At 40.3% G+C, this 24,842-nt stretch overlaps 1 protein-coding gene across 1 annotated transcript in view; it reads right to left on the bottom strand.

Moving 5' to 3' along the window:
* LOC133656407 (netrin receptor UNC5D-like) overlaps window positions 1-24,842 on the bottom strand; it is a 190,173-nt gene that overhangs the window by 43,938 nt on the left and 121,393 nt on the right. The gene's annotated exons all lie outside the window — the stretch shown is intronic.

The raw sequence follows: 24,842 nt of genomic DNA, 5'->3' as shown, positions 1-24,842 counted from the left end.
TTGGGACGCCAAACCTGCGGATGTCATTTAACGAGCACTCGAAACGTCACGAAAAAACCGTCAGGATATTTTGCGCGACGTCCACTGATGAAAGCTCATTAGTGGGGAATAAATGATGTTTTGCCGGCTGATCATGAATGAATCAGCGCTCCTCACAAGCAGATTAAAGCAACAAGACTGATGGACGGCGGCGCCGAGGAGGACATGTTTGTGTGCGAGCTGGCCGGGTCGATGGCGCTCGTCAAGCTGACAGATTAGCCGGGCCCAGCTGCTCTTGGCCGGGGGCCCGAGCCCGCCTGGAGGCCCCCCGACACTCCGACGATCGATGGGAGCGCCATCAGTCAGGCAGTCGGACCGCACACGCACACCACGCCGTGTGCGTCTCCCAGGATCATTAACACACCTGAACGTCACTGGACACTTCATTAGGCACACCCTCCGCTCCTGCGTCCTTCCGACTTTGCCGCGCGTCGATTAGTGCACGTGCACACTCGCGCGCACGCTTACCTACTCAGTTAATGGTTAGAGCAGGGGTGTCCAAACTTTTTCCACTGAGGGCCGCACACGGAAAAATGTAAGCATGCGGGGGCCATTTTGATATTTTTTCATTTTCAAACCATAACAAAATATATGGATTTTTTTTTTAACCTTTAGGGCTCCCGGGGACCATAAAGGGTCTCAGTCATTAAAATGTTAAAAATAAGTCAAATTATTATTATTTTTTTTAATTTAACGCTTACAGTAAATCTCTATATCAACTTCAGGTTGATTTTCTGTCAAAGACAACTTTGTTTTTTATAGCAAAACTGGAAATATGCAGTATTTAGTACTTAGAGCTCTAAAAGATCAATAATGCAGGACACCATTGATTTTAATTATTTAATATTTTTGAGAAATCAGTGAAAATATTAATAAAATCCCACTAAATATGTTTGGGATCCAATTTATTTATCATTTATTTATCCAAAAGGTCCCCCACTCATAAAGTGATACATTTTTATTAGTTTTTTTTAAACTTTCAACACTTAAGTTACTAGATCAACTTCAGATATATCTGTCGATTTTACGTTTTAACTATTATTTTGTTTGTTTTTATGCTCTTTTGTCAAAGAAATCTTTGATGTTCTTATATGGCAACCACACAATATATGCAATATTTTTTCCACATAAAACGTTTTAAAGTGACATTTTTGAAGTAATTGGAGCCTTGAATAGGTCAATAATTCATTATAACATAGATTTTTTGTCTTTTTTTTTTTTTTGAGCAATTGCAAAAAAAAGAAAAATAAAGCAAGACAAAAGAAAAAAAACAGCCTGCATGGCAGCTTTGTGTCAACATTGAAACTTTTTCTCATTAGATTTCCCCTCATTTCACTTTTTTAAATGTTTTTTTAAATTTTTGCAATACTATCAATTTTGCAATTTTTGGAGAATGTGTGGCGGTAAACAATTAGCTGCGGGCTGCAAATGGCCCCCGGGCCGCACTTTGGACACCCCTGGGTTAGAGTGTCCGTCCTGAGATGGGTAGGTTGTGAGTTCAAACCCCGGCCGAGTCATACCAAAGACTATAAAAATGGGAGCCATTACCTCCCTGCTTGGCACTCAGCATCAAGGGTTGGAATTGGGGGTTAAATCACCAAAAATGATTTCTGGGCGTGGCCACCGCTGCTGCTCACTGCTCCCCTCACCTCCCAGGGGGGATCAAGGGTGATGGGTCAAATGCAGAGAATAATTTACCTACTGTGTGTGTGACAATCATTGGTACTTTAACTTTAACAGTGAAGAGCTGGTCGGCTTGTATTTTTCATTCCTGTGAGAACCCTGCGTGTGACCGAAGCCTCGAGGAGTGGGACTATCCACCATGTGTGAGCAGATAACACTGTATCATCTCTTTCTTTTTCGGCCTCAAGTGAGGGAAGAGGGCCAACACTAAGCCACGCCCACTCGCGCCGTCAGGCGCCCTGCGCTCTAAGTACTTGACTACCCTGTGACGACGCGTGCAATTAGCGCTGCGGATCGAACGTGTGGGTGACATTTCTTAACAAGCGAGCGCCCCGCCTCTTTTTTCGCGCCGAGACAAAAGGTTACTTGGTATCGTCTAAGAACAAAGACCCGCCTGCAGGTGCTAATCAGCCGCCGGCTCGGAGGAAATCCACTTTGTCTCACTGTGCTCGTTTGCGACATCGCCGTGGAGGAGAAGGCGTCCCTGATTGTTGAGGCGGGAGACTCAGGCTATTAAAGTTAAAGTTAAAGTACCAATGATTGTCACACACACACTAGTTATGGCGAAATTATTCTCTGCGTTTGACCCATCACCCTTGATCACCTCCTGAGAGGGGAGGGGAGCAGTGGGCAGCAGCGGTGGCCGCGCCCGGGAATCATTTTTGGTGATTCAACCCCCAATTCCAACCCTTGATTCTGAGTGCCAAGCAGGGAGGTAATGGGTCCCATTTTTATAGTCTTTGGTATGACTCAGCCGGGGTTTTAACTGTCTATACCAGGGGTGTCCAAAGTGCGGCCCGGGGGCCATTTGCGGCCCGCGGGTAATTTTTTAACGGCCCCACGGCACATTCTAAAAATACGATAAAAATAAATAAAAAACATAAAAAGTGGTATAAAAGAGTAAACAGGTGACAATAAAATGTTGCTATGTTGACTCTAACAACACTAAGCTGTCATGCAGGCTGTTTCTTTCTTAAAAACATAATAATGAATCAAAAACAATGTTATTGCGAATTATTGACCTATTCAAGGCTCCAATTATGTCACATTAAATATTCCACTTTGAGATATTTTTTGGGGAAAATGTTGCATATTTTGTGTTTGCCATATAAAAAACTATGTTTTTTTTTTTTTTTTTAAAGAAGGGCCTAAAATGAACAAACAAGGAACATAATAAACAACAATACAAGTTATAATTGACGGATGGATCTGAAGTTGATCTCGAGACTATTGTGTTAACAGTTTAAAAAAAAATTACGATTTATATTTTAACACTTTACTGAGCAGGACCCTTTTGGATCCCCAATAATTTTAGTGGGACTTTTTTTTATTTTTTAAGTGTCATTGCTCAAAAAATAATAATACATTCAAATCAATGTTGTTATGAGTTATGTTATGAGCTCCAATTATTATATAATCATAAATGTTCCACTTTAAAATGTTATTGGGGGAAAATATTGCATTTTTTGTGTTTTTTCCATAAAGAAACAAAGTTTTCTTTGACAAAAAGGGCATACAACTTAAATCTTTAAACAAAAAACTTTATATTGACAGATATACCTCATGTTGATCTAGATATTTAAACTTTGAATAATAATAATAATACTACTAAATAATGACACATTTTTAATATATTTTTTTTAACCTAAACCTTATGGGGTCCCCATAAGTGGAGGCCTAAATGTATATTTTTTATACATATATTGTATTGGTTTTTAAAATAAAAAATATCAAAATGGCCGGGTCGATGGCCTCAGTGGAAAAAGTTTGGATACCCCTGGTCTATACTAAGCCGGATAACCCCTTAAACCAGACCTGGGCAAATTAAGGCCCAGGGGCCACATGCGGTCCATTAAACTTTTCAATCTGGCCCGCCGGACATTCCCAAATAATTGTTTTAGATGTTTAAGATGGAAAGTGTAGCTGCCATTATGATGTGCAGTGATGTTTTCTAATGACCGCAAGTGTTCAACTATACTAAGTCTTTCAATGCTTGGAATCTGCATGATATACTAGTTACTATGGTCATCTAATTAGTTACTATGGTCATCTAATTAGTTACTTTTCTTCAGATTGTAGGTGTTTTTTTGTTTTTTTTACCCTTCGCGTTCATATTTCACTATGTTTGTTGCATTTTGGTTGTGTTTCGGTTGATTGTAAAATATGTTGTCAATATTCAGTGTTTTATCCTTCATAGTTAATACTGTAAATCCCACATTCTTTATTTTCATGTACATTCCGGGTGTCTCATTCAGTAAAAAAAAAAGTCAAATTCCATTCCTTTTTTTAAGGCGGTCTGTCATAACGTTTTTAGCTTTCAATCATTATTGTGAGGTTTTGTATTAGTGTTCTTAAAAATAGATATAATGTCTTATGGCATAAGACATAGGTATTTTAAAGGCCTACTGAAACCCACTACTACCGACCACGCAGTCTGATAGTTTATATATCAATGATGAAATCTTAACATTGCAACACATGCCAATACGGCCGGGTTAACTTAAAAAGTGCAATTTTAAATTTCCCGGGGAACTTCCGGTTCAAAACGCCTTTGAGGATGACGTATGCGCGTGACGTAGCCAGTAGAACACAGGTATGGCTTCCCCATTGAAGCCAATACGAAATAGCTGTTTTCATCTCATTATTCCACGGTATTCTGGACATCTGTGTTGGTGAATCTGTTGCAATTTGTTCATTGCATTATGGAGAAAGAAGCTGAGCAAGCAAAGAAGAAAGTCGGTGCGAAGCGGAGTATTTTGCGAGGGAAGTCAGCAACACAACACAGTCGGTGTTTCATTGTTTACATTCCCGAAAGATGCAGTCAAGATCGAAGAACTTGGACAACAGAGACTCTTACCAGGAGGACTTTGACTTCGTTAACAGACGCAGACGCGATACCGTGAGTACGCTTTCAAACATTTGATCGCTTGCTATAACTAGCTCGAGCTAGTAGCTAGTAGCTAGGAGCTAGGAGCTAGCATAACAAACACCTAGGTGTTTGTTATGCGGGATTAATTTGTGGCATATTAAATATAAGCCTGGTTGTGTTGTGGCTAATAGACTATATATACGTCTTGTGTTTATTTACTGTTGTAGTCATTCCCAGCTGAATATCAGGTCCCACCCGCGCGCTTCCAAACATTTGATTGCTTGCCCGTACGTGCGTGTCATGTACGTAACTTTGGTTAAATATATAAGCTTTATGAACCTTGGGTTAGGTGAACGGTTCTTTGGGCTGAGTGAGTGTGTGTGTTGTGCAGGTGTTTGAATTGTATTGGCGGGTTATATATACGGGATCCCATCCATATTACCCGCTTGAGCTATAACTAGCTCGAGCTAGTAGCTAGTAGCTAGGAGCTAGCATAACAAACACCTAGGTGTTTTTATGTGGGATTAATTTGTGGCATATTAAATATAAGCCTGGTTGTGTTGTGGCTAATAGAGTATATATATGTCTTGTGTTTATTTACTGTTGTAGTCATTTCCAGCTGAATATCAGGTCACCCCCGGCTCTCACAGCATCTTCCCTATCTGAATAGCTTCCACTCCCCACTAGTCCTTCACTTGCACTTTACTCATCCACAAATCTTTCATCCTCGCTCAAATTAATGGGGAAATCGTCGCTTTCTTGGTCCGAATCTCTCTCACTTCATGCGGCCATCATTGTAAACAATAGGGAACTTTGCGTATATGTTCAATTGACTACGTCACGCTACTTCCGGTAGGTGCAAGCCTTTTTTTATCAGATACCAAAAGTTGCGATCTTTATCGTCGTTGTTCTATACTAAATCCTTTCAGCAAAAATATGGCAATATCGCAAAATGATCAAGTATGACACATAGAATAGATCTGCTATCCCTGTTTAAATAAAAACAATTCATTTCAGTAGGCCTTTAAAGGTGTAATAAGCTTTAGCTTTTGGCTATTCCTTTTCAGAAATATATATATATATATATATATATATATATATATATATATATATATATATATATATATATATATATATATATATATATATATATATATATATATATATATATACATACAGTATATATATATATAAATGTCTTCTCTTTATTTGGCAAATGTTTAAATATCTGAATAAATGAATCTTGAACTTGGTCCCCTTTATTTTGAAAAGTATCTAAAAAGTATCGAAATACATTTTGGTACTAGTACCAAAATATTGAAAAAGTTGTAATGGCACCAAAATACAGTTCTAGCAGAAACTGTCAGGTACGAAAATCCACACACAAGTCTGGCTATAAGAATGAAAATGAGATAATTCTTAGAAGACCTAATGAACCTAATTGGACACACTTAAAATTATTACAAACACTGATGACGACCAGACCTGGAACGGAATTTCTTGCTAGCATCAAGGCTAACAACCGCGTCGAACTAGCTAGCTAGCTGGCAAGCTGGTAATAATCTAAAATAGAGCTTTGCCGTCACATTTTTTTAAGGATAACGAATGTTTTGTTATGAAATCATTCAGACACAAAATTAAAACTTCATTTTTCAGTTTCTGAGTGTTACGTGCGGGGGGTCGCAGCTTGCTGCGAGGTTCATTCCCCCGGGATGCAAACGGACCGCTCCGGACAGGATGTGCAGGTAGGAACATGATTTATTCTTCGAAACTCAAGGAAGTACCAAGCCGAAGCAACAACGTGCCGATCGCACTGGAAGCTAAGGCTACCACTTAGCATAAACTAGAAGACAAGGAATACTCACGTAGCAGGTTGCGTGTAGCAAACAAAGAAGCCAGGCCGACTGACCGGCAAAGGCAGGCTTAAATAATGCCTCTGATTAGTGCTCGGAGAACAGGTGAGCGTCCCGAACACCAATCAGAGGCAGTTGAAAATAATAAGCAACCATGGCAACTAAAACAAACTCAAGGGTACACAAAACAGGAACTGAGAGAGTCCAAAACTAAACTAACAGAAAATACCAAAACATGATCCGGGCCACGGATCATGACACCGAGTTAATTTTTTTCAAGTGCAAAACTTGGCCCTAATTTAGCTCCAAATCAAAACATCTTAACACAAAATGAACAGAGAACATATTTAGGCCTTGTGATATGTATGAATATATGACCACCTACCCCAGAATGGAACTTCTAGCTAGCATTAAGGCTAACAACCGCGTCAAACTAGCTAGGTAGCTAGCTGATAACGATCTAAAAATTAAAGCTTTGCCGTCACACTTTTTTGAGGATAACAATCGTTTTGTTATAAATTCATTGGGCAAAACAAATACAGAGGAGACGAATATAGACATGAAAGTCCTTTCACTTCAAGTTCAGCTGTCTTGGTCTGGAGAAGACTAAAAGTAGGTGAGCGCCGACCCCATTACCGCACGTTCACATTTTGCCGCAGTTTGAGAGGCAGCGAGATATAACGAGTGTGACAACCAACCCCGTGCTCCCCTGCTGTGCACACCGTATACTTGGCTTTCAGACTGAGTACATTTCGAGAGCTTAGTGCATTCCCAAATCCACGACTGTCGTACCGTACTCTCCGAGGGTATGACGATCCTAATGCTTCCCTTATTCTCTTAGTGTAGCCAGCATTAAAGGATTAACGTTTTAAAGCAGCATTAAAAGCGGAAGATGAGAAAAGAAGAAAAATATAAACTGGAACTTACGTGAAGGAAGCAGACTGATATTGTTCTCATTTGTTTGGTATCAGTTAACATAACTTTTTTATATACAGCAGAACCTCCATTTGCGAACCTAATTGGTTCTTGAACAGGGTTCGAAAATAGAAACAATGTAAATATGATTAATGGGTTCCAGCCTTGATAAAAGTCCATATTCAGTGACATATATATATATATATATATATATATATATATATATATATATATATATATATATATATATATATATATATATATATATATAGAGGCCGGCCCCCGGCCAAATTGTTTTAACCCAATGCGGCCCCCCGAGTCAAACAATTTGGGGATCCCTGATTTAAACCAATTTCCAAGAGGTAACTGCTACCTCACTTCACTTGACACTTACGGTATTTAGAGAAGAAAAGATTGAAGGCACATCATGTCTTTACATCTGAGTGGTCAACAAATTAAGCATTAATCCGTAAAAGACAAAGTTGGACTTATTTGTGCATCGCTAGGTAACGCATTTGATTAACATAACGAGTGCTGCTGTGATCGTGACGCTAATGAGAAAAAGGATACGTTTGTTTGCAGTTGATTAGTCTTATCTACAATTCATGTCTGCAGTTGCTTTTATGCATATTTTGTCTCATTATGTCCATGTTGTTCAGCAATGTTTGCTAGCGATATCAAGATTCAGTATATGCTGTTGAGAGATGTATTCCTCTAGTTTATTAATACTATTAAGGATATTTTCTTGATGCTAACAAATATTACCAAAGACGCTATAATGTGGTCATCCGTGTCGAATAAAGCACTTGTCTTTTCTGCACAACAACAACAATTAAGCTTTCAGTTTATGTTATGAAAATGGACAACAAAAATACGTTGGATTGGACCAACAATCATATTTAGTAGGACTTAACACAACGTTAGTTTATTTGCACAACGTAGTTATATTTAGGCGTAGCAACCACAAAAGAACACAAACTAATGCGTTCTCTTGTCATTTCTTTACGTTTAGTTCTGCTCTCAAACACTACTAATATACCTCAATTGCATCACAGAACGTTTCTCAAACAAATCAAATGTTCAAACATTTTACAAAGTTATCGCTGCAGACACAAGCAGTCTGATTGTATTCCCCAAGATGATAAAAGTGATATGTTTAAGAGTCTTTTCCTTTGACGCACTTTAGCTTTTTCCCTGACTTTATTATTTTTATGAACCACTTCTTTCGGGACTCTATGAAAGCTCTTTTCCGGACCATCGTGTGAATTAAGCCACGAAGAAGAAAAACGGCTATGAAGTCATATGCAACCCTCCTATACAGTACTGTATTTGAAACAAACATAACAATGGGGTGATGGATGAACTTTCTATTTATTTACAAACCAAAAAAACAAGTTGAACTGTCTGGTACACGCGTACACACACAGAAGTCCCCATGGTGCCCTCACAAACAATCAGAAATCACAGAAATCCTTAACGTTACCAAAATGCTACAACAACAAACATTTAAAAAAGTAAAGTAAGTAAGTACTTACATCAACATCGGCAAAAGGGGGAACAGACGAGAGAAGAGCAGACAAGATACAGGGAGACAAGGGGGCGATCGGGTGTAGGCGTTGGTGTGTGTGTGTGTGTGTGTGCAAAACAGAGGCGCCGCTGAACGAGAGGTCGTTCTTCACATCAACTGTGAAACAAGTCTGCTTTGGCATGTTTTTCCAGAAAAGTCTGGTCTCATCACAATTAAATCTTGCTGTGGTACAAAGCCTGTCTGGTAGATTCTAGAGAAACAGTGGCGATTCCCTTCTTCCTTTCCATGCTGGTCCGTTGTCTTTTTGGGACTCATATGGAGTTAGAAAAAGGGACAGAACTTGTCAAAACGCAAAAAAAAACACTGAAGATACACTACTGTTCAAAAGTTTGGGGTCACATTGAAATGTTCTTATTTTTGAAGGAAAAGCACTGTACTTTTCAATGAAGATAACTTTAAGCTAGTCCTAACTTTAAAGAAATACACTCTATACATTGCTAATGTGGTAAATGACTATTCTAGCTGCAAATGTCTGGTTTTTGGTGCAATATCTACATAGGTGTATAGAGGCCCATTTCCAGCAACTATCACTCCAGTGTTCTAATGGTACAATGTGTTTGCTCATTGGCTCAGAAGGCTAATTGATGACTAGAAAACCCTTGTGCAATCATGTTCACACATCTGAAAACAGTTTAGCTTGTTACAGAAGCTACAAAACTGACCTTCCTTTGAGCAGATTGAGTTTCTGGAGCATCACATTTGTGGGGTCAATTAAACGCTCAAAATGGCCAGAAAAAGAGAACTTTCATCTGAAACTCGACAGTCTATTCTTGTTCTTAGAAATAAAGGCTATTACACAAACTTTTGAACGGTAGTGTATATATATATATATATATATATATATATATATACATATATATATATATATATATATATATATATATATATATATATATATATATATATATATATGCATATATACTGTACATATATGTATATATACATATTTGCATCATTACAATCCGAACACTGTTAGTTTACGAACCATTGTAGTTATAGAGTATTTATTAGTAGCCAGGGAGAAGGTAGATTTTTGAGGTGACGGATGTAAACAGACGTCACAACACCGGAAGTGTATTACCTGATAGAGTTGCCAAAGCGAAACGTTTTCTGAGTTCTTTGCACGCATGTTACAGAATTTTACATTGCATCTTCGATGATAATAATGTTACATTACATGGGACATGTAAGTGTCAAAAAGACAGCGAAAAGAGGTTTGTAGATGAGATTAAATCTAATGGTAAAATATAGTGTAGAAATGCAGGAAATGTGGTCTTTATTTTTTGAAATTGTATTTTGGGGTTTGCTTGGCAGCACTTAGCGTTGATAGAAATGTTCCTCTTTTCTTGTCAATTTTTCTCTTTTTCTCAAAGGTGCTCACATGCCTGATGAATGAATTGTTCACACACAGAGACATGGCTCACACACACAGAGACATGGCTCACACACACAGAGACATGGTTCACACACACACAGACACATGGCTCACACACACAGAGACATGGTTCACACACACAAACATGGTTCACACACAGAGACATGGTTCACATACAGGGACATGGTTCACACACACAGAGACATGGTTCACACACACAGAGACATGGTTCCCACACACAGACATGGTTCACACACAGAGAAATGGTTCACACACAGAGACATGGTTCACACACAGAGACATGGTTCACACACACAGACATGGTTCACACACACAGACATGGTTCACACACACAAACATGGTTCACACACAGAGACATGGTTCACATACAGAGACATGGTTCACACACAGAGACATGGTTCACATACAGAGACATGGTTCACACACACAGACATGGTTCACACACACAGAGACATGTCTCACACAGAGAGAGACATGTCTCACACACACAGAGACATGGTTCACACACACAAACACGGTTCACACACAGACATATGATTCACATACAGACATGGTTCAGACAGAGACATGGTTCACACAAACAAACATGGTTCACACAGAGGCATGGTTCACACACAGAGACATGGTTCACACACAGATACATGGTTCGCACACAGATACATGGTTCGCACACAGAGACATGGTTCACATACAGAGACATGGTTCACACACAGAGACATGGTTCACACACAGATACATGGTTCACACACAGACATGGTTCACACACACACAAAGACATGGTTCACACACAGAGACATGGTTCTCACACAAAGACATGGTTCACACACAGAGACATGGTTCTCACACAGAGACATGGTTCACACACAGAGACATGGTTCACACACAGAGACATGGTTCACACACACAGAGATATGGTTCACACACAGACATGGTTCACACACAGAGACATGGTTCACACACAGAGACATGGTTCACACACAGAGACATGGTTCACCTACAGATACATGGTTCACACAGAGACATGGTTCACACACAGAGACATGGTTCACATACAGGGACATGGTTCACACACACAGAGACATGGTTCACACACAGAGACATGGTTCCCACACACAGACATGGTTCACACACAGAGACATGGTTCACACACAGAGACATGGTTCACACACACACAGACATGGTTCACACACACAGACATGGTTCACACACACAAACATGGTTCACACACAGAGACATGGTTCACATACAGAGACATGGTTCACACACAGAGACATGGTTCACATACAGAGATATGGTTCACACACACAGACATGGTTCACACACACAGAGACATGTCTCACACACAGAGAGACATGGCTCACACACACAGAGACATGGCTCACACACACAAACACGGTTCACACACAGACACATGATTCACATACAGAGACATGGTTCACACACACACACACACAGAGACATGGTTCACACAAACAAACATGGTTCACACAGAGGCATGGTTCACACACAGAGACATGGTTCGCACACAGATACATGGTTCGTACACAGAGACATGGTTCACATACAGAGACATGGTTCACACACAGAGACATGGTTCACACACAGATACATGGTTCACACACAGATACATGGTTTGCACACAGAGGCATGGTTCGCACAAAGAGACATGGTTCGCACACAGAGACGGTTCACACACAGATACATGGTTCACACACAGAGACATGGTTCACACACACAGACATGGTTCACACACACAGACATGGTTCACACAGAGACATAGTTCACACACAGAGACATGGTTCACACACACAGAGACATGGTTCACACAGAGACATGGTTCACACACAGAGACATGGTTCACACACAGAGACATTGTTCACACACAGAGACATGGTTCACACACAGAGACATGGTTCACCTACAGATACATGGTTCACACAGAGACATGGTTCACACAGAGACATGGTTCACACACAGAGACATGGTTAACACACAGAGACATGGTTTTCACACACAAACATGGTTCACACACAGAGACATGGTTCACATACACAAACATGGTTCACACACAGAGACATGGTTCACACACAGAGACATGGTTCACACACAGACATGGTTCACACACACACAAAGACATGGTTCACACACAGAGACATGGTTCTCACACAAAGACATGGTTCACACACAGAGACATGGTTCTCACACAGAGACATGGTTCACACACAGAGACATGGTTCACACACAGAGACATGGTTCACACACAGACATGGTTCACACACACACAAAGACATGGTTCACACACAGAGACATGGTTCTCACACAAAGACATGGTTCACACACAGAGACATGGTTCTCACACAGAGACATGGTTCACACACACGAACATGGTTCACAAACAGAGACATGGTTCACACACAGAGACATGGTTCACACATAGAGACATGGTTTACACACAGAGACATGGTTCGCACACAGAGACATGGTTCACACATAGAGACACGGTTCACACATAGAGACATGGTTCACACAGAGACATGGTTCACACACAGAGACATGGTTCACAAACAGAGACATGGTTCACACACAGAGACATGGTTCACACATAGAGACATGGTTTACACACAGAGACATGGTTGGCACACAGAGACATGGTTCACACACAGAGACATGGTTCACACACAGATATGGTTCACACACACACACAGAGACATGGTTCACACACAGAGACATGGTTCTCACACAGAGACATGGTTCTCACACAGAGACATGGTTCACACACAGAGACATGGTTCTCACACACGAACATGGTTCACACACACGAACATGGTTCACAAACAGAGACATGGTTCACACATAGAGACATGGTTTACACATAGAGACATGGTTTGCACACAGAGACATGATTCACACACAGAGACATGGTTCACACACACAAATACATGGTTCACACACAGATACATGGTTCACACACAGATACATGGTTCACACACAGATCCATGGTTCGCACACAGAGACATGGTTTGCACACAGAGACATGGTTCACACACAGATACATGGTTCACACACAGATACATGGTTCACACACAGAAACATGGTTCACACAGAGACATGGTTTACACACAGAGACATGGTTCACACACACAGAGACATAGTTCACACACAGAAACATGGTTCACACACAAAAATGGTTCACACACAGAGACATGGTTCACACATAGAGACATGGTTTACACACAGAGACATGGTTGGCACACAGAAACATGGTTCACACACAGAGACATGGTTCACACACAGACATGGTTCACACACACACAGAGAGACATGGTTCACACACAGAGACATGGTTCTCACACAGAGACATGGTTCTCACACAGAGACATGGTTCACACACAGAGACATGGTTCTCACACACGAACATGGTTCACACACACGAACATGGTTCACAAACAGAGACATGGTTCACACATAGAGACATGGTTTACACATAGAGACATGGTTTGCACACAGATACATGATTCACACACAGAGACATGGTTCACACACACAGATACATGGTTCACACACAGATACATGGTTCACACACAGATACATGGTTCACACACAGATCCATGGTTCGCACACAGAGACATGGTTTGCACACAGAGACATGGTTCACACACAGATACATGGTTCACACACAGATACATGGTTCACACACAGAGACATGGTTCACACAGAGACATGGTTTACACACAGAGACATGGTTCACACACACAGAGACATAGTTCACACACAGAAACATGGTTCACACACAAAAATGGTTCACACACACAGACATGGTTCACACACAGAGACATGGTTCACACACAGAGACAAGGTTCTCACACAGAGACATGGTTCACACACACGAACATGGTTCACAAACAGAGACATAGTTCACACACAGAGACATGGTTCACACACACAGAGACATGGTTCACACATAGAGACATGGTTTACACACAGAGACATGGTTCACATACAGAGACATGGTTCACACACAGACATGGTTCACACACAGAGACATGGTTCACACAAAGATACATGGTTCACACACAGAGACATGGTTCGCACACAGAGACATGGTTCACACACAGATACATGGTTCACACACAGAGACATGGTTCTCACACAGAGACATGGTTCACACACAGAGACATGGTTCACACACAGAGACATGGTTCACACACAGACACATGGTTCACACACACAGACATGGTTCACACACAGAGACATGGTTCACACACAGACACATGGTTCACACACAGAGACATGGTTCACATACAGAGACATGGTTCACACACAGAGACATGGTTCACACACAGACACATGGTTCACACACAGAGACATGGTTCACATACAGAGACATGGTTCACACACACAGACATGGTTCACACACACAGAGACATGTCTCACACAGAGAGAGACATGTCTCACACACACAGAGACATGGTTCACACACACAAACACGGTTCACACACAGACATATGATTCACATACAGACATGGTTCAGACAGAGACATGGTTCACACAAACAAACATGGTTCACACAGAGGCATGGTTCACACACAGAGACATGGTTCACACACAGATACATGGTTCGCACACAGATACATGGTTCGCACACAGAGACATGGTTCACATACAGAGACATGGTTCACACACAGAGACATGGTTCACACACAGATACATGGTTCACACACAGACATGGTTCACACACACACAAAGACATGGTTCACACACAGAGACATGGTTCTCACACAAAGACATGGTTCACACACAGAGACATGGTTCTCACACAGAGACATGGTTCACACACAGAGACATGGTTCACACACAGAGACATGGTTCACACACACAGAGATATGGTTCACACACAGACATGGTTCACACACAGAGACATGGTTCACACACAGAGACATGGTTCACACACAGAGACATGGTTCACCTACAGATACATGGTTCACACAGAGACATGGTTCACACACAGAGACATGGTTCACATACAGGGACATGGTTCACACACACAGAGACATGGTTCACACACAGAGACATGGTTTCCACACACAGACATGGTTCACACACAGAGACATGGTTCACACACAGAGACATGGTTCACACACACACAGACATGGTTCACACACACAGACATGGTTCACACACACAAACATGGTTCACACACAGAGACATGGTTCACATACAGAGACATGGTTCACACACAGAGACATGGTTCACATACAGAGATATGGTTCACACACACAGACATGGTTCACACACACAGAGACATGTCTCACACACAGAGAGACATGGCTCACACACACAGAGACATGGCTCACACACACAAACACGGTTCACACACAGACACATGATTCACATACAGAGACATGGTTCACACACACACACAGAGACATGGTTCACACAAACAAACATGGTTCACACAGAGGCATGGTTCACACACAGAGACATGGTTCACACACAGATACATGGTTCGCACACAGATACATGGTTCGTACACAGAGACATGGTTCACATACAGAGACATGGTTCACACACAGAGACATGGTTCACACACAGATACATGGTTCACACACAGATACATGGTTTGCACACAGAGGCATGGTTCGCACAAAGAGACATGGTTCGCACACAGAGACGGTTCACACACAGATACATGGTTCACACACAGAGACATGGTTCACACACACAGACATGGTTCACACACACAGACATGGTTCACACAGAGACATAGTTCACACACAGAGACATGGTTCACACACACAGAGACATGGTTCACACAGAGACATGGTTCACACACAGAGACATGGTTCACACACAGAGACATTGTTCACACACAGAGACATGGTTCACACACAGAGACATGGTTCACCTACAGATACATGGTTCACACAGAGACATGGTTCACACAGAGACATGGTTCACACACAGAGACATGGTTAACACACAGAGACATGGTTTTCACACACAAACATGGTTCACACACAGAGACATGGTTCACATACACAAACATGGTTCACACACAGAGACATGGTTCACACACAGAGACATGGTTCACACACAGACATGGTTCACACACACACAAAGACATGGTTCACACACAGAGACATGGTTCTCACACAAAGACATGGTTCACACACAGAGACATGGTTCTCACACAGAGACATGGTTCACACACAGAGACATGGTTCACACACAGAGACATGGTTCACACACAGACATGGTTCACACACACACAAAGACATGGTTCACACACAGAGACATGGTTCTCACACAAAGACATGGTTCACACACAGAGACATGGTTCTCACACAGAGACATGGTTCACACACACGAACATGGTTCACAAACAGAGACATGGTTCACACACAGAGACATGGTTCACACATAGAGACATGGTTTACACACAGAGACATGGTTCGCACACAGAGACATGGTTCACACATAGAGACACGGTTCACACATAGAGACATGGTTCACACAGAGACATGGTTCACACACAGAGACATGGTTCACAAACAGAGACATGGTTCACACACAGAGACATGGTTCACACATAGAGACATGGTTTACACACAGAGACATGGTTGGCACACAGAGACATGGTTCACACACAGAGACATGGTTCACACACAGATATGGTTCACACACACACACAGAGACATGGTTCACACACAGAGACATGGTTCTCACACAGAGACATGGTTCTCACACAGAGACATGGTTCACACACAGAGACATGGTTCTCACACACGAACATGGTTCACACACACGAACATGGTTCACAAACAGAGACATGGTTCACACATAGAGACATGGTTTACACATAGAGACATGGTTTGCACACAGAGACATGATTCACACACAGAGACATGGTTCACACACACAAATACATGGTTCACACACAGATACATGGTTCACACACAGATACATGGTTCACACACAGATCCATGGTTCGCACACAGAGACATGGTTTGCACACAGAGACATGGTTCACACACAGATACATGGTTCACACACAGATACATGGTTCACACACAGAAACATGGTTCACACAGAGACATGGTTTACACACAGAGACATGGTTCACACACACAGAGACATAGTTCACACACAGAAACATGGTTCACACACAAAAATGGTTCACACACAGAGACATGGTTCACACATAGAGACATGGTTTACACACAGAGACATGGTTGGCACACAGAAACATGGTTCACACACAGAGACATGGTTCACACACAGACATGGTTCACACACACACAGAGAGACATGGTTCACACACAGAGACATGGTTCTCACACAGAGACATGGTTCTCACACAGAGACATGGTTCACACACAGAGACATGGTTCTCACACACGAACATGGTTCACACACACGAACATGGTTCACAAACAGAGACATGGTTCACACATAGAGACATGGTTTACACATAGAGACATGGTTTGCACACAGATACATGATTCACACACAGAGACATGGTTCACACACACAGATACATGGTTCACTTACAGATACATGGTTCACACACAGATACATGGTTCACACACAGATCCATGGTTCGCACACAGAGACATGGTTTGCACACAGAGACATGGTTCACACACAGATACATGGTTCACACACAGATACATGGTTCACACACAGAGACATGGTTCACACAGAGACATGGTTTACACACAGAGACATGGTTCACACACACAGAGACATAGTTCACACACAGAAACATGGTTCACACACAAAAATGGTTCACACACACAGACATGGTTCACACACAGAGACATGGTTCACACACAGAGACAAGGTTCTCACACAGAGACATGGTTCACACACACGAACATGGTTCACAAACAGAGACATAGTTCACACACAGAGACATGGTTCACACACACAGAGACATGGTTCACACATAGAGACATGGTTTACACACAGAGACATGGTTCACATACAGAGACATGGTTCACACACAGACATGGTTCACACACAGAGACATGGTTCACACAAAGATACATGGTTCACACACAGAGACATGGTTCGCACACAGAGACATGGTTCACACACAGATACATGGTTCACACACAGAGACATGGTTCTCACACAGAGACATGGTTCACACACAGAGACATGGTTCACACACAGAGACATGGTTCACACAGACACATGGTTCACACACAGAGACATGGTTCACACACAGAGACATGGTTCACACCCACAGAGACATGGTTCACACACAGACACATGGTTCACACACAGAGACATGGTTCGCACACAGAGACATGGTTCACACACAGAGACATAGTTCACACACAGAGACATGGTTCACACACACAGAGACATGGTTCAAACATAGAGACATGGTTCACACACAGAGACATGGTTCACACACAGAGACATGGTTCACACACAGACACATGGTTCACACACAGAGACATGGTTCACACACAAAGACATGGTTCACACACAGATACATGGTTCGCACACAGAGACATGGTTCTCACACAGAGACATGGTTCACACACACATACATGGTTCTCACACAGAGACATGGTTCACACACAGATACATGTTTCACACACAGAGACATGTTTCACACACAGAGACATAGTTCACACACAGATACATGTTTCACACACAGAGACATGTTTCACACACAGAGACATGGTTCACACACACAGGCATAGTTCGCACACAGCGATTCATTGGTTGAAATCGAAACGTTTTTAAATCGAAAAGTACGCAAATAGAGGGGTTTGTAAATCAAGGTTCCACTGTACTTAACTAGGGAGGGTCGGATATTGGCCACATTAGCTGTATTGGAAATCAGAATAAACAAAGCCCATGCTCGATTTGACGGTTTAAAACTGAGCCAGTCGTTAACGGCCAATTAGGGGTGACCATGAATGTGGATATTAAGCAGAGTCGACAAGCGCTACCAGCAGACACACACTCAGACATGGAATAGTGATATCATGTGACGGCTGACAATGACGTAAAACACAGGCAGCAGACTTAATAAAGCTTTCACATTGCTGCCACCGCACCTGAAATTGAGCCCGTGTCTTCCTGCTCTCATTTGAGGAAACTCTCCCGCTGAGGGCTGAGAGGAAGAAAGGAATGTGATTTCTCCTCCCGCTGGACTGTGGCGCCTGTCGGCTGATAGCGCTTGATTGACAGCTCAGCGCAGCGACTCCAGCAGCTTCCTTAAGCAGCAAACTGCATCCGGCTTATCGCAGCCGTGCAGCGGCGGCTCGGCTGAAGTGGCAGACTTAAGTCACAGTGACGGGGCGGCGGGAGGGAAGGGGAGTGTGACCTATGACCTTGAAATGACCCAGAGGAGACCGCCATTATAGATGTGGTCAACTCAGAAGTGACTGTTTAAGGACGAGTCCGCGTGTGCGCTCGCTTCAGCCCCGCCATTTTGTCGGCGCCAAAAGCAATAAGGAGGTCGCTCGTCAAGCTGGCGCTCGTCAAGCTGGCGCCCGTCAAGCTGGCGCCCGTCAGCGCGCGGCGCAGCTGTGCAAACTTGAAAGAGCAGAGTTGATCCCGCCTTAAACTTCAGCAAACGTCCTGACGACACATCAAGCCCCGCCTCCTGCTGGCTGAAGTGTTTTGTATCTGTAATCTAATAACGGAATACTTTTCATCACTGTGCACTCAGTGTGTGAATGTTGACATTATTATTATTATTATTGACCTTCTTCTTCTCTCCTTGTGATGATGAATTGCAACCACTCCTTTTACCGCCACATAGCCAAGATGGCGACTATTGAGAGTGGCCACCCCTCCCTATAGGCCAGGGGTCTAGAGCCATATTGGACCAAAAATACAAAACAAAAATCTGTCTGGAGCCGAAAAATATTAAAAGCCTTACATAAGTGTTATAATGAAGGCAACACATGATGTAAGTGTCTATATTAGCCTACTATCAAAATGAATGTAAAAGTCTTAGATAAGTGTTATAATGAAGGCAACACATGATGTAGTGTCTATATTAGCTATATTAGCCTACTATCAAAATGAATTTAAAAGTCTTATATAAGTGTTATAATGAAGGCAACACATGATGTAAGTGTCTATATTAGCGACATTAACCTACTATCAAAATGACTTTAAAAGTCTTATATAAGTGTTATAATGAAGGCAACACATGATGTAAGTGTCTATATTAGCCTACTATCAAAATGAATGTAAAAGTCTTAGATAAGTGTTATAATGAAGGCAACACATGATGTAGTGTCTATATTAGCTATATTAGCCTACTATCAAAATGAATTTAAAAGTCTTATATAAGTGTTATAATGAAGGCAACACATGATGTAAGTGTCTATATTAGCGACATTAGCCTACTATCAAAATGACTTTAAAAGTCTTATATAAGTGTTATAATGAAGGCAACACATGATGTAAGTGTCTATATTAGCGACATTAGCCTACTATCAAAATGACTTTAAAAGTCTTATATAAGTGCTATATTGAAGGCAACACATGATGTACGTGTCTATATGAGCTATATTAGCCTACTATTAAAATTACTTTAAAAGTCTTATATAAGTGCTATAATGAAGGCAACACATGATGTACATGTCTATATGAGCTATATTAGCCTACTATCAAAATTACTTTAAAAGTCTTATATACGTGGTATAATGAAGACAACACATGATGTAAGTGTCTATATTAGCGACGTTAGCCTACTATCAAAATGACTTTAAAAGTCTTATATAAGTGTTATTATGAAGACAACACATTATGTAAGTGTCTATATAAACTACATTAGCCTACTATCAAAATGACTTTAAAAGTCTTATATAAGTGCTATAATGAAGGCAACACATGATGTACGTGTCTATATGAGCTATATTAGCCTACTATCAAAATGACTTTAAAAGTCTTATATAAGTGTTATAATGAAGGCAACACATGATGTACGTGTCTATATGAGCTATATTAGCCTACTATCAAAATTACTTTAAAAGTCTTATATACGTGTTATAATGAAGACAACACATGATGTAAGTGTCTATATTAGCGACGTTAGTCTACTATCAAAATGACTTTAAAAGTCTTATAAAAGTGTTATAATGAAGACAGCACATAATGTACGTGTCTACACTATACTACTGTTCAAACGTTTGGGGTCACATTGAAATGTCCTTATTTTTGAAGGAAAAGCACTGTACTTTTCAATGAAGATAACTTTAAACTAGTCTTAACTTTAAAGAAATACACTCTATACATTGCTAATGTGGTAAATGACTATTCTAGCTGCAAATGTCTGGTTTTTGGTGCAATATCTACATAGGTGTATAGAGGCCCATTTCCAGCAACTATCACTCCAGTGTTCTAATGGTACAATGTGTTTGCTCATTGGCTCAGAAGGCTAATTGATGATTAGAAAACCCTTGTGCAATCATGTTCACACATCTGAAAACAGTTTAGCTCGTTACAGAAGCTACAAAACTGACCTTCCTTTGAGCAGATTGAGTTTCTGGAGCATCACATTTGTGGCGTCAATTAAACGGTCAAAATGGCCAGAAAAAGAGAACTTTCATCTGAAACTTGACAGTCTATTCTTGTTCTTAGAAATGAAGGCTATTCCACAAAATTGTTTGGGTGACCCCAAACTTTTGAACGGTAGTGTATATGAGCTATAATAGCCTACTATCAAAATGACTTTAAAAGTCTTATATAAGTGTCATAATGAAGACAACACATGATGTAAGTGTCTATATTAGCTATATTAGCCTACTATCAAAATTACTTTAAAAAGTCTTGAATAAGTGTTATAATGAAGACAACACATGATGAAAGTGTCTACATTAGCTACATTAGCCTACTATCAAAATGACTTTAAAGTCTTATATAGGTGTTATAATGAAGACAACACATGATGTAAGTGTCTATATTAGCTATATTAGCCTACTATCAAAATTACTTTAAAAAGTCTTGAATAAGTGTTATAATGAAGACAACACATGATGAAAGTGTCTACATTAGCTACATTAGCCTACTATCAAAATGACTTTAAAGTCTTATATAGGTGTTATAATGAAGACAACACATGATGTAAGTGTCTATATTAGCTATATTAGCCTACTATCAAAATGACTTTAAAAGTCTTATATAGGTGTTATAATGAAGACAACACATGATGTAAGTGTCTATATTAGCTACATTAGCCTACTTTTAAAGGCTGAGGCAAATCTTCGTTGACAGAAATGCTGTATTTTAATTTTTATTCTACACATTTTTGCAACATTGGAAATCATTAGAAAAATGGAGGCTTCTCACAGGATGAGATAACTTCTGGAAATGACTGGCTCAGAATGGCCAAAGGTATAGATGTGTGTGTCCAAGTTTAAGGAAACGGCAGGCTGTCTTCTTCTAATGGATTTATTACAATTTTTGCAAGCTGGGTAAAGTTTGCTGTGGTCTGGAACAACATGGCGCACAAACTACTATGAGAAATGTAACACTTATTTACTCAAAAGACTGAGTGTAAGTGCATAAATGTAACACACGTATACACTTAAATGACTTGCTGCAAGTACACAAGTATAAAACACTTGTGTACTAAAAAAAATAACACACGAATATACTCAAAATACTAAGTGTAAGTACACAACTATAATGATCTTATCCACACAAAACACAAGTAGAACATACTCATATACTCAAAAGGTACTAAACATGTAACACATTTGTGTACTCAAAGACTGAGTGTGAGTAAACAAAAGTGTTACATTTTGAGTACCTCAGCGCGGTACTCACACTCAAACACTGAGTGTGAGTACACTAATACACTTATGTACTCGAAATGTAACACACTTATTTACTCAAAAGACTGGGTGTAAGTCCACAAATGTAACACACTTATACACCTAAATGACTAAGAGCAAGTACACAAGTATAACACACTTGTGTACTAAAAAAATATAACACGAATATACTCAAAATACTAAGTGTAAGTACACAACTATAATGCACTTATCCACTCAAAACACAAGTCGAACACACTCATGTACTCAAAAGACAATGTGTAAGTACACAATTGTAACGCACTTATTTACTCAAAAGACTGAGTGTGAGTACACTAATGTACCACACTGATGTACTCGAAATGTAACGCACTTATTTACTCAAAAGATTAAGTGTAAATACACAAATGGAACACACTGATGTACTCGAAATGTAACGCACTTATTTACTCAAAAGACTAAGTGTAAATACACAGATGGAACACATTGATGTACTCGAAATGTAACGCACTTATTTACTCAAAAGACTGAGTGTGAGTACACTAATGTAACACACTGATGTACTCGAAATGTAACGCACTTATTTACTCAAAAGACTAAGTGTAAATACACAAATGGAACACATTGATGTACTCGAAATGTAACACACTTATTTACTCAAAAGACTAAGTGCAAATACACAAATGGAACACATTGATGTACTCGAAATGTAACGCACTTATTTACTCAAAAGACTGAGTGTGAGTACACTAATGTACCACACTGACGTACTCAAAATGTAACGCACTTATTTACTCAAAAGATTAAGTGCAAATACACAAATGGAACACACTGATGTACTCGAAATGTAACACACTTATTTACTCAAAATACTAACTGCAAATACACAAATGGAACACATTGATGTACTCGAAATGTAACACACTTATTTACTCAAAAGACTGAGTGTGAGTACACTAATGTACCACACTGATGTACTCGAAATGTAACGCACTTATTTACTCAAAAGACTGAGTGTGAGTACACTAATGTAACACACTGATGTACTCGAAATGTAACACACTTATTCACTCAAAAAACTAAGTGTAAATACACAAATGGAACACACTGATGTACTCGAAATGCAACGCACTTATTTACTCAAAAGACTAAGTGTAAATACACAAATGGAACACACTGATGTACTCGAAATGTAACGCACTTTTTTACTCAAAAGATTAAGTGTAAATACACAAATGGAACACACTGATGTACTCGAAATGTAACACACTTATTTACTCAAAAGACTAAGTGTAAATACACAAATGGAACACACTGATGTATTCGAATTGTAACGCACTTATTTACTCAAAAGACTGAGTGTGAGTACACTAATGTACCACACTAATGTACTCAAAATGTAACACACTTATTTACTCAAAAGACTAAGTGTAAATACACAAATGGAACACACTGATGTACTCGAAATGTAACGCACTTTTTTACTCAAAAGATTAAGTGTAAATACACAAATGGAACACACTGATGTACTCGAAATGTAACACACTTATTTACTCAAAAGACTAAGTGTAAATACACAAATGGAACACACTGATGTATTCGAATTGTAACGCACTTATTTACTCAAAAGACTGAGTGTGAGTACACTAATGTACCACACTAATGTACTCGAAATGTAACACACTTATTTACTCAAAAGACT

The sequence above is a fragment of the Entelurus aequoreus genome, linkage group LG08, assembly GCF_033978785.1.
Source record: "Entelurus aequoreus isolate RoL-2023_Sb linkage group LG08, RoL_Eaeq_v1.1, whole genome shotgun sequence".
NCBI lineage: Eukaryota > Metazoa > Chordata > Actinopteri > Syngnathiformes > Syngnathidae > Entelurus > Entelurus aequoreus.
This window is presented reverse-complemented; position numbering and strand designations above follow the sequence as displayed.